Here is a 14,199-nt window from a genome sequence, read left to right as displayed (position 1 = left end):
GGGATTACAAAGCTGAAGACAGAGCTCAATGGTAGAGCACTTACCTAGCATGGACAAGCTCTGAGACTCAATTCCCAGAGCCACAAGGCAACTATCAGGTTCTTGGCCTCTCATTGTTGTTATTTCAAACATATTGCTCAAGCTGATCTAATACACATGCACAGGCACGCATATGCACACTCACAGATCATTACTAAGTCAGGGGTCATAACAAATTTGCTTCCTTACTGAGATTCTATTCCTCCTCCTGTCCTGCTCAGTCATCTTCCTCAGCACCCCAAGCAAGTAGGAAAGTACCAGAAAATCTCCCAGGAGGCACTTGCCTACCCACCTGTTCTGATCCAGAAGACAGATGCGTCAACCACCACAGCTGCCAACAGTGTTTGATCTTAGCAACATCAGGATGTGGGCTCTCAGGTTTAGGCAATGAGTCACACACAACACTGAGAGGAAGGGGATTTCCTTTCCAGGTCCAAACCAGACTTTTCTGTGCTTATCTCTGAACCTACACACTCTCCCTGGGCCTTGACTTCAGGAAGGAAACCTCATTGGTCCCTTTAATTGTTGTGTTGATTTACAAAGTACTTAAGGGCTTCTGAGTGGGACTCTGCTCTATGTGTGACAGTCCCCAAAGGAAACCCTTCCTCACACATACGTCCTTCACCTGAGGTGTTATGTGTGACAGTTAAACAGTCCAAAGTTAAAAACAAAAATGAAAGGAACCCCAACCCTCCCCAAGTATTAGGGAGTATATTGGGTAGAAATGCACAAGTATCCCCCTTGTGTATTAGGGAGTATAGCAACCAACTCACAGAGGTTATACTTTTCCTTTCTAACTCAGTGGAAAAAATAGAGACAAACATTAGTGCACATCTTAGTGTACTAATGGAACTGACACGCCTTAATGCTAAGCTGTATGAGAGACGGGACCAAGGATGTTCAGACTGTAAACACACATTGGTTCTAGATGACAACTGCAATGGTACTAATTTGGCATTAATTTTGACATAACTTCTATGACATTTCAACACAGATACATTTATTATTGTTGCTATGAAACGTTAGTCTATAAAATGCAACAGAATCCTACAATACTGCCATTCTACTTTCTCAGTAATTGTTTGCCTGTTTTATAATATTGGAATTGGCACCTGTAAGTCCCACAAGGAGTATTTCTGAGAGCTTTAAGAGCATGACTTCTGCATAGACATAGGAACCCTACCCTGATTCCCAACCCTTTTCATTCAGAGTATAGTGTGCAAGGAAACAGTTTCTATGACTGATGGGAAGAAACAATGATCCTTGTAGCTAGCAGTGAATGACCAGTGGTTCCCATGCTCTCCAATCCTCCAAGGAGCTCCTTTGATGACTGAGGGCTTGTCTTAGTCACGGCTTCTATTGCTGCACCGAAACACCATGACCAAAAGCAAGGTTGAGGATGAAGGGTTTATTCAGTTTATGATTCCACACCACAGTGTGTTTCAATTATTTTTAGTTAGGGTTTCCATTGTTGTGAAGACAGACCATAACCACGGCAACTCTTGTAAGGACAACATTTAATTGGGGCTGGCTTACAGGTTCAGAGGTTCAGTCCATTATTATCAAGGCAGGAAACATGGTAGCATCCAGGCAGACATGGTGCTGGAGAAGGAGCTGAGAGTTCTGCATCTTTTTTTTTTTTTTTTTTTTTTGGTTCTTTTTTTTTTTTTTTTTTTCGGAGCTGGGGACCGAACCTAGGGCCTTGCCCTTCCTAGGTAAGCGCTCTACCACTGAGCTAAATCCCCAGCCCCGAGAGTTCTGCAACTTGACCTGACTGCAAGAGAAACTGTCCTGGGTGGAGCTTCAGAGCCCACCCCCACAGTGATACAATTCTTCCAACAGGACCACGCCTAATAGTGCTACCTCCCGTGGGCCATGCACATTTAAATCATAACACAGTTCATCCTCAAAGGAAGTCATTAAATATCTCAAGCATGGATATATATACTTCCGATATATATATTTGATTCTGCTCCTCATTTGGACAAAGGAGAATACATTCATTTTCTGGTGCCTCACAATTGGCTGGTCTGTGGAAGTGCTGGCCTGGCTGGCTTTATGTCAACTTGACATGCGCTAAAGTCATCTGAGAGGAGGAAATCTCAATAAAGAAAATGCCTCCATAATATCCAGTTGTAGGGAATTTTCTTAATTAGTTAATTGATGTGGGAGAGTCCAGCCTATTGTGGGTGGTACCATCCCTGGGTTTATGGCCCTGAATAGTATAAGAAAGCAGGCTGAGCAAACCAGTAAGCTGCACCCAACCCGTGACCTCTGCCTCAGCTTCTGTCTACAGGTTCTTTGCCCTGTGTGAATTCCTGCCCTCACGGAAGATGGACAGTTATATGGAATTGTGAGTGAAATAAACCCTTTTCTACCCAAGTTTCTTTTGGGGATGGTGCTTCATCACAGTAATAGTAACACTAAGACAATGGGTGACAGGGTTCCATAGGTTGGAGTCTTGAATTGAGAACATGGACATATTTGTTTTGATTTGAATACTATACAATGTATTCATGTGTCAAAGTATCACAGAGTAACCCATAATATGTACACTTTTCAGTATCAGTTATGGGTGAACCTAGACACTGTGGCAACAGCTGTGGGTCTCTGCATTTGTTTCAGTCAGCTGCTGGGTGGAGCCTCTCAGAGAACAATACAATCCTGTCTGCAAGCATAACAGAGTATCATTAATATGGTCAGGGATTGGTGCTTGCCCATGGGATAGGTCTCAAGTTCGGTTGGTTATTGGTTGGCCATTTCGCCAGTCTCTGCTCCATGTTTGTTCTTGCATTTCTTGTAGACAAAACAAATATTGGGTGTCTTAGTTAGGGTTTACTGCTGCGAATATATACCATGACCAAGGTAACTCTTCTAAGGACAACATTTCATTGGGGCTGGCTTACAAGTTTGGAGATTCAGTCCATTATCATCAAGGCAGGAGTGTGGCAGCATCTAGGCAGGAATGGTGCAAGAGGAGCTGAGAGTTCTACATCTTCATCCAAAGGAAGCCAGGAACAGACTGAGCATCCTTAGGCAGCTGGGAGGATGATCTCCAAGCCCACCTTTACAATGACATACTTCCAACAAGGCTACACCTCCTAATAGTGACACTCCCTAGGATGAGCATATGCAAACCATCACAGATTGGGAGACTTTTAATGATTGTTTTTACTTCCTTAGGGGTTATGGGACTGTTTAGATTGTTTACCTGATCTTGATTTAACTTTGGTAAGTGGTATCTGACTAGAAAATCATCCATTTCACTTACATTTTCCAGTTTTGTGGAGTAGAGGTTTTTTAAGTAAGACCTAATGATTTTTTAAAAATTTCCTCAGGTTCTGTTTTTATATTAATTTCTTATTTTGTTAATTTGGATACGGTCTCTGTGCCTTTTAATCAGTTTGGCTAAGGGATTGTGTATCTTGTTGATTTTCTCAAAGAACCAGTTCTTGGTTCTTATTGATTCTTCAAATTATTTTCTTTGTTTCTAATTGACTGATTTCATCCCTAAATTTGACTGTTTTCTGCTGTCTACTCCTGTTGTGTGTTTGCTTTATTTTGTTCTAGAGCTTCCAGGTGTGCTGTTAAGTTGCTAGTGTGAGATCTCTCCAATTTCTTTATGAAGGCACTTAGTGCCATGAACTTTCCTCTTAGCACTGCTTTCATTGTGTCCCATAAATTTGGGTATGTTGTGCCTTCATTGTCATTGAATTGTACAGAGTCTTTGATTTGTTTCTTTATTTCTTCCATGACCAAGTGATCATTGATTAGAGTTGCTCAGTGCCATGAGTGTGTGGGGCTTCTGTTATTTCTGATGTTGCTGAACTCCAGCATTAATCCAGTGTGGTCTGATAAGATGCAAGGGGTTATTTCAATCTTCTTGTATTTGTTGAGGCTTTCTTCTTTGTGAGCGAGTATATGTCAGTTTTGGAGAAGGGTCCATGAAGTGATGAGAAGGTATGTTCTTTTGTGTTTGGATGAAAGGTTCTGTAGATTTGTTAGGTCCATTTGGTTAATAACATCTATATAAGTTTCATTATTTCTTTGTTTAGTTCCTGTTTTGATGACCAGTTCATTGGTGAGAGTGGAGTGTTGAAGTCTCCCACTATTATTGTGTGAGGTTCGATGTGAGATTTAAGCTTTGGTAATGTTTTTTGTTTGTTTGTTTGTTTGTTTGTTTGTTTATGAATGTGGGTGCATTTGGGGCATAGATGTTCAGAACTGAGATGTCATGTTGGTGGATTTTTCCTTTGATGAGTATAATGTATCCTTCCCCACTACTTTTGATTACTTATGGTTGGAAGTCTATTTTATGAGATATTAGAATGGCTACTCTAGCTTGCTTTGTTAGTCTGTTTGCTTGGAAATCTTTTTCCAGTCTTTTATTCTGAGGTCGGGTCTATTTTTGTTGCTGAGGTGTGTTTCTTGTATACAGCAGAATGGTGGATCTTGTTTTTGCATTCACTCTGTTAGTTTGTGTCTTTTTATTGGTAAATTGAGTCCACTGATGTTGAGAGTTATTAATGACCAATGATTGTTACTTCCTGTTATTTTGGTGTTGGTGGTGGTACTGTGTCTGTGTTTGTGTGTGTGTGTGTGTGTGTGTCCCACGCGCGACCTCGCCAGCAAGAAAACATGCAGGGACATACAAATCCTTGCGGCAGCCAAAACTTTTATTAAGTCTTAAGGAGAGCCCCTCGCGCCCGCATGGCGCGGCTTATATACACCCTAGCGCGGTGCATCCACACCTGATTGGTCACTTACCCATGATCTCATTAGGCACGCCCCGGAGTGGGCAAAGACCTGGCACGAAGGCACTCTTGCACATGCGCACACAGTTAACTTCCTGAAAGGAAGTCGGCTGGCGCGGCGGAGGCCAGCGCCATCTTGTAATAGCGGAAGCTATCCTGGCCTTCCACGTGGGGTGCAGTGGAAGCCAGCACCATCTTGTGGTGGAGAATGTTAAAGCGGCCCTCTACATCTCCCCCTATTTATTTATTTTATCACAAATCATTTATTTTATAACAAATCATGATCACCCTATCGCGTGCAATGAGGAAACCTCAGCGATGTGGAAGGGCTGATCAAAGGATCAATGAGTCTCTTTCATCCCAGTGCAATGGATCCACAGATCCATGGGGTGCAAGAGCAGAGAACTCAGATACCGACTAATTCCTGAGCATAGATAAGAGGCCCCTTGTACAATGGCCACAAGTGCTTGAGTGATAACGGCCTTGTCACATTTCTGTTGAGATCTGAGTTTGCAAACCAACCATAGCATGAACACTAATCCACAGCATAGGGCTGCACCAAACAGAGCCACTCCCGATAAGTAGTGGGCACCTCATCTGATTCACCTCAGCTGTTACCACCAAGGGCCGTAGTCAAGCTGCTCCTATAATAGAATTTAGAATTCCCAATTGTTAGTAACTACTCCAGAAAGTTTATCCACTGTGTTTGTCTAACAATAGATTGGGGGAGGATAACTCCAGACACTGCAGACACAATGTCTGCAACAGTAATGGCTGCTACAATAGCAGCGAAAGTGTCAAGGTCTTTTCCAGGACAGTTCAGGATCAGTCATTTTTCTCTGGAACAACCAGCAGGCAAGGGAAACATGTTTGAGATCTGTATAACCAGGACAGAGTTCCCCAGTCCACAGCAGCTTTACGCAGGTGGCATTCCTGTGAAGCTACAGTCTGTAAAATGACCAGTTAAGGCAGCAAGAGTCGCCAGAGAAATGAGGGGGGCAGCAACGACAGCTGGAGTCCAGTCTTCTCCAGCAAGCAGCAGTGCACAGAGGGTCAGAGAGCAGGCCATAGTGGGACGGGACACACGCAGCGGTAACACTGACTGCAGCAACGGCAAAATCTCTGTGATGACAAATGAAGAAGGGGAATCTTTCATCTTCCTCTCAGGGCAGAGGAATGACTCCAGGGACCCGAACCACGAGAGCTGAATCTTTATGCAACCAGGATCAGCAAGTCTCAGCAACCACTCAGGCAGCTGGAACACTCTTGTAGCATCCTGTAGAAAAAACATAAACATTCCCTCTTCCCCATATAAAATATCTAGACAGGATCATGTCAATATGTGGATCTTTCTATTTCACCTAGGCAGAAGTATGCCTAGTTGTAGGGTGCCATAAACTTTGGCATCCAAATTTTAAAATTGAAATAAAAGGAGCATTATTTAGCATACAGGGATAACTCCCCCTTTTTATTTATAAAGATATAGTAAAGATATTATTTATTAAGGTAAGTCCTTGAGGATTAAATTGAGGACACTGAGCACTTGTATTTATAAATTGACTTGTATACCAAATTATTGTATCCAGCATTATTGTTTTGGATATATAAAGAATGAGATTTTTTGACTAATTATTCCTATGTAAGGCCTATAATCTGTCTGGTATCATTGTCCTCCCTTGCTAAAGAGCCCAGGCAATCCAGTTTGAGTTCTTAAATGGTCTATTAAGGAACAGTTTTTAGTGCTCTTAACCACTAAGCCATTTCTCTAGCACCTCACAAACTTTATTTACCTAAACATAAGCATTAATTAGAAATGTCAAATTCTGTAAATATTGTCTAGATTTCAGTCTTACTAGAAATCCCTGAGCTGGCAGGGCGAGGCTGAGAATTGAAAGTAAGCAAATGGAGTCTTCTTCTTTTTATATTAACTCCATTACCATTTTCAAAGAGCTGGGTCTATGGTTTTGTTTAGTTGTCTGAGCCAGGGCACTGAAAGGACAGTGAGTTGTCAGACAATTCACACTGAAATCATCACTCACTGATTTCATGTAGAAAACTTGCCTCTAATAAAGCATTAAGTAATTGAAATCAATTGTAAACCACAAGCCACACATTGGCTATCAGTATGTGAATTGAAAGCTTGATTTAAAAACAATGGCTAAACTACGGAATTTAATAATCTGTGTTGAAGCAATAGAAACTCAAGAGAATAAACAAGTGATCCAATCATACATGTAGCCTTTTCATTAGATGAACCACCTATAAATACACTAAGCGCATTTCCTATGGGTTGCATGCACAAATATACAGGAAGTACAAAAGCATGCAAAGAGTAAAATTATCAATTTTGCCTGAAAAATTTGTATATGTAATAGGCCAAATATCAGTATTTTGTAATAACCAATTTGATTGTTGTTTGGAATAAGGTATGTTTCACCATGACTTCCATGACTCTAGTCTACAATTCTGTATTAATGCAGCTGAAGCTTTATCTCCAATGTGCATAACAAAGACCTAAGTCCTCTGGTAGGGTGAGGTACTTAGCCAATTAACATATTCTTAGAAGCTTAAAATTAGCCTCAAATATTCTTTTCTGGAGTAGTGTAACAGCTACTCCCCAAATATAAAAGCTCATTTTGAGAGCAAAGGTTTGTAGTAAAAATATCCATATACACTGAAAGATTTAAGGTTCTAACCTTTTACATTGAAGAAGCAACAAAATTACCTAATACAAGGCTGTTAGCAATCCTCTAAATCTATCTTGAAATGGCAGTTGGAGTAAGTAAACTGGCTGTAATGTTCTCACAAGTTCCAAAACCTCATCAATCCTTTGTAAATCTTGTAACAATCTCTACCTGTTTGATTTTTTCTTAATTAAAAATAAGTTTGAGTTAGTCAATGTAACACTGGCAATCCTTAATCACAATCTTTAAGTTCTCTTTGTAACACCAGAGCACAACCACAAGGTCACCTGAGTTCTGAGTACATGACTAGGCAGCTGTCCTTGGGGCAGTGGAATTAGCATTAAAATACAGATAGCTTTAGGGCAAACCACAACTAGGAAAGCAAAACTCGACCTCCAACAAACTAGTACAAAGTTTGACTGCCAATTCCTATATATGAACACACGATGGCGTAGTCTCTAGTACCTCAACAAAGAGACATTGTCCTAAATTCTTTTAGAAGCCTGGTTTCTAGAATAAGAATTCCATAAAAATATTATCTCAATTTAGATCTGTTTCCCTGGGTTGACTCATGCCACATGTTGTCTAGAATGACTCCATCCAAATTACCAGCTTTATGTCAACTTTCTGTTACCAATATTATACCTTTTTAACCATATCCAATAACTTGAAAGCCAATAGTCCATAACCAAGGCAAGTAGAGCATATTTACACATTTAAAACCAATCAGAAACAAATTGAAGTGGCTACACATATCTTTAATATTTAGACCAAACACCATTTTTACCTTTTTAACTATGATTTTAAGAGAAGCACCTTGTCACCTGTTGAGTCAAATAATAAGTCAGGGATATCTCTAAGAGAAACAGCTGTCAGCTCTTGTATCAAAGAAGCTGAGAAGCTGCTGGCACCTTTAAGATCAGCTTGTGCAGACGCTTAGCCTCTGGGCAGCTTCTCCAGCTAACCTAGACTCCTGGCTGCAGGTGCAGGGCTCTAAAGGCCTGATTGAAACTGTTTTTTATTCATTTGTTCCTTTTTGAAACGTGTTAAAGCCAAGTCAAGGTGTGAACGACCAGCAGATAAAGTTTTTACCATTTTTTGTTTTGAACATGAAACATAAAACATTTAAACAACGAGAAGCAAGAACCACAGGCATAAACTAACAGACATGGGGACATCCTGGTGCACCAAGGACAGACAATAGACAAAGAGGGAAAAAACCAGATGGCGTTCACGGTGACTATCCACTCGAGTGGAGTCGATATGGACGATGGATTGTCTCAATTCCTGGACTAGTCCATCAACGTGTTGAAACCCAATTCCTGTAAGATACTGAGATATATTATCTGAGCAGCACGACTGACATTCGCCAATGGTATGGAAGTGAAACACAGTCCTGAATATTTTTACTCACAACCCAATTACATTAACTCCATCAAGCTGTGCATGGGATTTGAGATGTCCTTTTGTTTGATTCTCCTGAATAAATTTTCAGGCAGTCTGCCTCTATCAAGCCTAATCAGTATGACTCTGCAAAGCTTATAGAGCCTGATCACACCTTTTACCAGCACAAAGACAAAATTTTTCTCCCAAAATACTGTGTTCCTTTTATCTCCTTTTCTTTTCGTTTTTTCTTTAGAGACCTTTTTTCCCTCCGACATACTTTCTTGTTGTTCTGTAAGGACCCTCTGACCTGTCCTAATGGCTATAACGGCTTCCCACACAAAGAAAAAAATAAACAAAATTATCAGCCTCGTCCACGAAGGATCCATAACTTTCGGTTTCTTCACAGTGGCTCTCCACCTAGGCCCATATCTTTCTTCTTCATAGCGAGCTGCCTCATCTTCTAAATCCTCTTCCTCAGAGGAGCCAAGCTCGTCTGTTTCTGAACTATCAAGCCCCAAGACCTCTAACTCCTTTACCTGATAAAGGTTTTTTTTTCCGGGGTTTTCTCCTCCTTTCCCTGTTTATTTAATTTAATCTTAGCAGGGGGCCCCCTTCTTTATTCAGGGTCCCTCCCTCAGTAGCCGAGGTGGCCACTGTCCCCGGGGCGTCCTTTCCCCGTACTATCACCTCTGGCGGTGGTAAGACCACAGAGGGGCCTGGTGCTTGAGATCGATCAGTATCATTTTTTCGTTGCAACCTTTCACTACGCTCCGTTTCTGACATGCTTTCCTGAATTTCGTCCAGGGCCTCTTGGCCTGCCGCTATTATAGGATGAAAAATGTCTTTACCTAAACAATCCTTGACCATCTGCCAAATTCCTAACGTTCCCGGCCTCAGACTACCATGTAATAGAGGCCTCAACAGCACCCTCAGCAGAAGGAGAAAGATACGATACGTCAAGACCAAACAATTCGGAAATTATCATGTCTCTCGGAGCTTACCTCAATTCCTGCCGCTTCTGGATTCTCTCTGCAGACGGAGGACTCCCTCTCAGCGCCTGACGATGGTGTGGCATTTTTTTATCCCGGGTTTCTGGCACCAGATGTCCCACGAGCGACCTCGCCAGCAAGAAAACACGCGGGGACATACGAATCCTTGTGGCAGCCAAAACTTTTATTAAATCTTAAGGAGAGAGCCCCGCATGCCCGCATGGCGTGGCTTATATAGCGCGGCGCATCCACACCTGATTGGTCGCTTACCCATGATCTCATTAGGCACGCCCCGGAGTGGGCAAAGACCTGGCACAAAGGCACTCTTGCACATGCGCACACAGTTAACTTCCTGAAAGGAAGTCAGCTGGCGCGGGGGAGGCCAGCGCCATCTTGTAATGGCGGAAGCTATCCTGGCCTTCCACGTGGGGCGCAGTAGAAGCCAGCTCCATCTTGTGGTGGCGAATGTTAAAGCGGCCCTCTACCTGTGTGTGTTACCTTTCTAGTTTTGTTGTGAGATGTTTGATTTCTTGTGTTTTCTTGGGTGTAGTTATCTTCTTTGTGTTGGAGTTTTCCTTCTATTATCCTCCTTAGGGCTGGATTAGTAAAAAGACATTGTTCAAATCGGGTCTTGTCATGGAATATCTTGGTTTCTCTATCAAGTTTTGCTCAGAATAGTAGTCAATGCTGACATCTGTTCTCCTAGGCTTTTAGAGTTTCTGTTGAGAAGTCAGGTGTAATTCTCCTAGGTCTGTCTTTATATGTTATTTGGCTTTTTCCCATTGCAGCTTTTACTATTCTTTGTTCTGTACATGTAGTGTTTTGATTATTATGTGGAGGTAGGATTTTCTTGTCTGGTCCAATCTGATTGCTGTTCTGTAAGCTTCTTGTATGTTTATAGCCATCTCTTTCTTTAGGGAATTTTTATTCTATGATTTGTTGAAGATATTTTTTGGGCCTTTGAAGAGAGGAATCTTTCTCCCTCGTCTCTTCTTATTATTCTTAGGTTTGGTCTTTATATAGTGTCCCAAATTTCCTGGATTAGGTTGTGTGTACACATTGAATTAGGTACTTTTTAGATTTTCAGCTTCTTTGACCAATGTATCAATTTATTCTGTTGTATCTCCTATGCTGAGATTCTCTCTTCCATCTCCTGTGTTCTGTTGATGATACATGCATTTGTAGTTCCTGTTCTCTTTCCTAGGTTTTCCATCTTCAGGGTTCCTTCCCGTTGTGTTTTCTTTTGTTCTTCTATTTCCATTTTCACATCTTAAACAGTTTTCTTTATTTTCTTTACCTGTTTATGTTTTCTTGTATTTCTATAAGGAATTTATTCAAATCCTCTTTAAAGATCTCTATCATCTACATAAGATGAGCTTTAAGGTCACAGTCATACTCTTTAGGATATCCAGGGGTTGCTACAGTAAGAGAGCTGGGCTCCGATGGTGTCATATTGATACCATCCTCTGCTACATATGTGGCTGGAGCCATGGGTCCCTCCATGTGTACTCTTTGGTTGGTGGTTTAGTCCCTGGGAGCTCTGGTTGGTTGACTGGCTTTTGTTGACTGTGTTCTTATGCTTGCCTTTAGGCATGTGGTTGTCTTTGGTGTTGGCTGGCATTGTAATCTCTGGGAGTAGAACTCTGAGACTGGTTGTCTCAGATGACAGCAGGCTTCCAGGGAGGTAGGCACATCTGTGGGCTGGAGAACGGAGTGTAGATGCAAAATTGCAGGTAGAGGTCTGGATGTGAAACTGGAACTTATAAAGGACTGTGAAGAGTCCGTGGCTGCTGGGTTTGCTGGGCATTGAAGTATATGTGTCTCACCTGGATCCTGGTTGTCCTGTGTGGCAGCAGACCTCCTGGGAGGGAGGCAGAACTGTGGGCTGAGGATTGGAATGCAGATCCATGATTTCAGGGAGAGGTGTGGACCAGAATCTGGAGTTTGGAAAGGCAGTATAAGCTTTTTTAAATTAGATTTTTTAAAATATTAGAGTTGTCTTCCTGTAACAAGGCAAGAGCAATAGAGACACCAACCCACCCACAAAACTTTTGATCCAAAATTTATCCTGTCTTTAAGAAATGCATGGGGCTAGGGATTTAGCTCAGTGGTAGAGTGCTTACCTAGGAAGCGCAAGGCCCTGGGTTCGGTCCCCAGCTCCGAAAAAAAGAACCAAAAAAAAAAAAAAAAAAAAAGAAATGCAGGTACATGGTATGCACTCACTGGTAAGTGGATATTAGCTCAAAAGCTCAGAATACCCAAGATACAATTTGTAGGCTGCATGAAGCTCAAGAAGAAGGAAGACCAAAGCACGGATGCTTCAGTCCTTCTTAGAAGGGGGAACAAAATACTCTCAGGAGGAAATAGATAAAGTGTGGAGCAGAGACTGAAAGGAAGGCTATTCGGAGCCTGCCCCATCTGGGGATCCATACCATATACAAATACCAAACTCAGTCCGTATTGCTGATGCCAGGAAGTGCTTGCTGACTGGAGCCTGATATAGCTGTCTCCTGAGAGGCTCTGCCAAAGTCTGACAAATACAGAGGTGGCTGCTCACAGCCAACCATTGGACTGAGCACTGGGTTCCCAATGGAGGAGTTTGAGAAAGGACTGAAGGAGCTGAAGGAGTTTGCAACCCATAGGAAGAACAACAATATCAACCAACCAGAGCTCCCAGGGACTAAACCATCAACCAAAGAGTACACATGGAGGGACCCATGGCTCCTTCCACATATGTAGCAGAGGATGGTGTCAATAGGAGGAGAGGCCCTGGTCCTGGGAAGGCTTGATGCCCTGGGGTAGGGGAGTGCCAGGGCAGGGAGGTGGAAGTGAGTGGGGGAGGTGGGGGAGCACCCTCATAGAAGCAGGGAGGAGGGAAGATGGGATGGAGGTTTCCAGAGAGGAAACAGGATAACATATGAAATGTAAGTAAGCAAAATATCCAATTTAAAAAAATAAAAGAAATGCAGGGATGATGGATGGAGCAGAGATGAGGGAATGGGTAACCAATAACCGGCCCAACTTGAGACCCACCCCATAAGCAAGCACCAGTCCCTGACTCTATTAATGATACCCTGCTATGCTTCCAGACAGGAGTCTAACATGGCTGTCCTCTCAGAGGCTCTATCCAGCTCAGACAGATACAGACACGCACAGCCAAACAGTGGATAGAGCTTGGGAACTCTTATGGAAGAACAGGAGGAAGAATGTTGGCCCTGGAGGGGATAGGAACTCCCCAGAAAGACCAACAGAGGGGAGTCAACTAACCTAGACCCTTGGGGCTCTCAGAGACTGAACCACCAACCAAAGAACATACACGGGCTGGACCTAGGCCTTGCTGCACACATGTAGCAGATGAGCAGCTTGGTTTTCATGTGAGTCCCAGACAACTGGGGAGTGAGTGAGGGGCTATTCCAAAAGCTGTTGTCTGTACGTGGGATATGTTCTAGCTGGGCTGCCTTGTCTGGCCTCAGTGGGAGAAGAAGCACCTAGCCTCACAGAGACTTCAAGTGCCAGGGTGGAGGGATTCCTGGAGGTTGTGGGGGCACCTGCTCAGACAAGAGGGGATAGGGGATGGGGTAAGGGTTGTGAGAGGGGGTGACCAGGAGGGGGCAGTGAGTGGGATGTAAAGTGAGTAAGTAAAATAAATAAATAATTTTTAAAAAGTCAGAGTGCAATGTGGTGGCTCACACCTTTAATCCCAGCACTCAGGAGGAAGAACAGAAGGATCTCTCTGAGTTCAAAGTCAAGCCAGCCTACATGCTGATTTCCGGGCAAGCCAAGAGTGCCCAGGGATGGCACCACCCACACTGGGCTGGACCTTCCCACATCAATAACTAGTTAAGAAAATGCCCTACAGCAGGATACTATGGAGGCATTTTCTTAATTGAAAGCCCCTCTCGACCCCCAGATGACTTTAGTTTGACACAAAGTGAGCCAGCCCAAGGCTGCTGCACTTCCAAACACCAAACACCAGCAATTATGGGCCCTGAAAATGGATGGGGCACTCTCCTTTGTTCAAACGAGGAGTTGACTCAATTACACACACACACACACACACACACACACACACACACACACACACACACCACACACACACACACACACACACACACACACACACACACTTGATATCTGGTTGAATTTGTGTCCCTTTATAAAGCAAATTGCCTAAACCACAGGGGCATCTATCTATCTATCTATCTATCTATCTATCTATCTATCTATCTATCTATCTATATACATACATATATATATATATACATATATATATACATACATACATACATATTCAGCATAATTAAGCACATCTGTTTCTGTGAGAGGTTCAACTTAAATGAAATAAGT

At 42.6% G+C, this 14,199-nt stretch overlaps 1 long non-coding RNA gene across 1 annotated transcript in view; it reads right to left on the bottom strand.

The window, feature by feature from the left end:
• Positions 1-901: 901 nt before the first annotated feature.
• The window catches only part of LOC120097385 (uncharacterized), a 92,595-nt gene continuing 79,297 nt past the window's right edge, over positions 902-14,199 (bottom strand). Inside the window, exon 3 of the long non-coding RNA XR_005494732.2 lies at positions 902-11,789. This is a non-coding gene — a long non-coding RNA (uncharacterized LOC120097385). The remainder of the gene's footprint in view (positions 11,790-14,199) is intronic.

This window comes from Rattus norvegicus, chromosome 16 (genome assembly GCF_036323735.1).
Source record: "Rattus norvegicus strain BN/NHsdMcwi chromosome 16, GRCr8, whole genome shotgun sequence".
Classification (NCBI taxonomy): Eukaryota; Metazoa; Chordata; class Mammalia; order Rodentia; family Muridae; genus Rattus; species Rattus norvegicus.
Note: the sequence above shows the minus strand (reverse complement) of the source record. Positions and strands in the feature narration are given on the sequence as shown.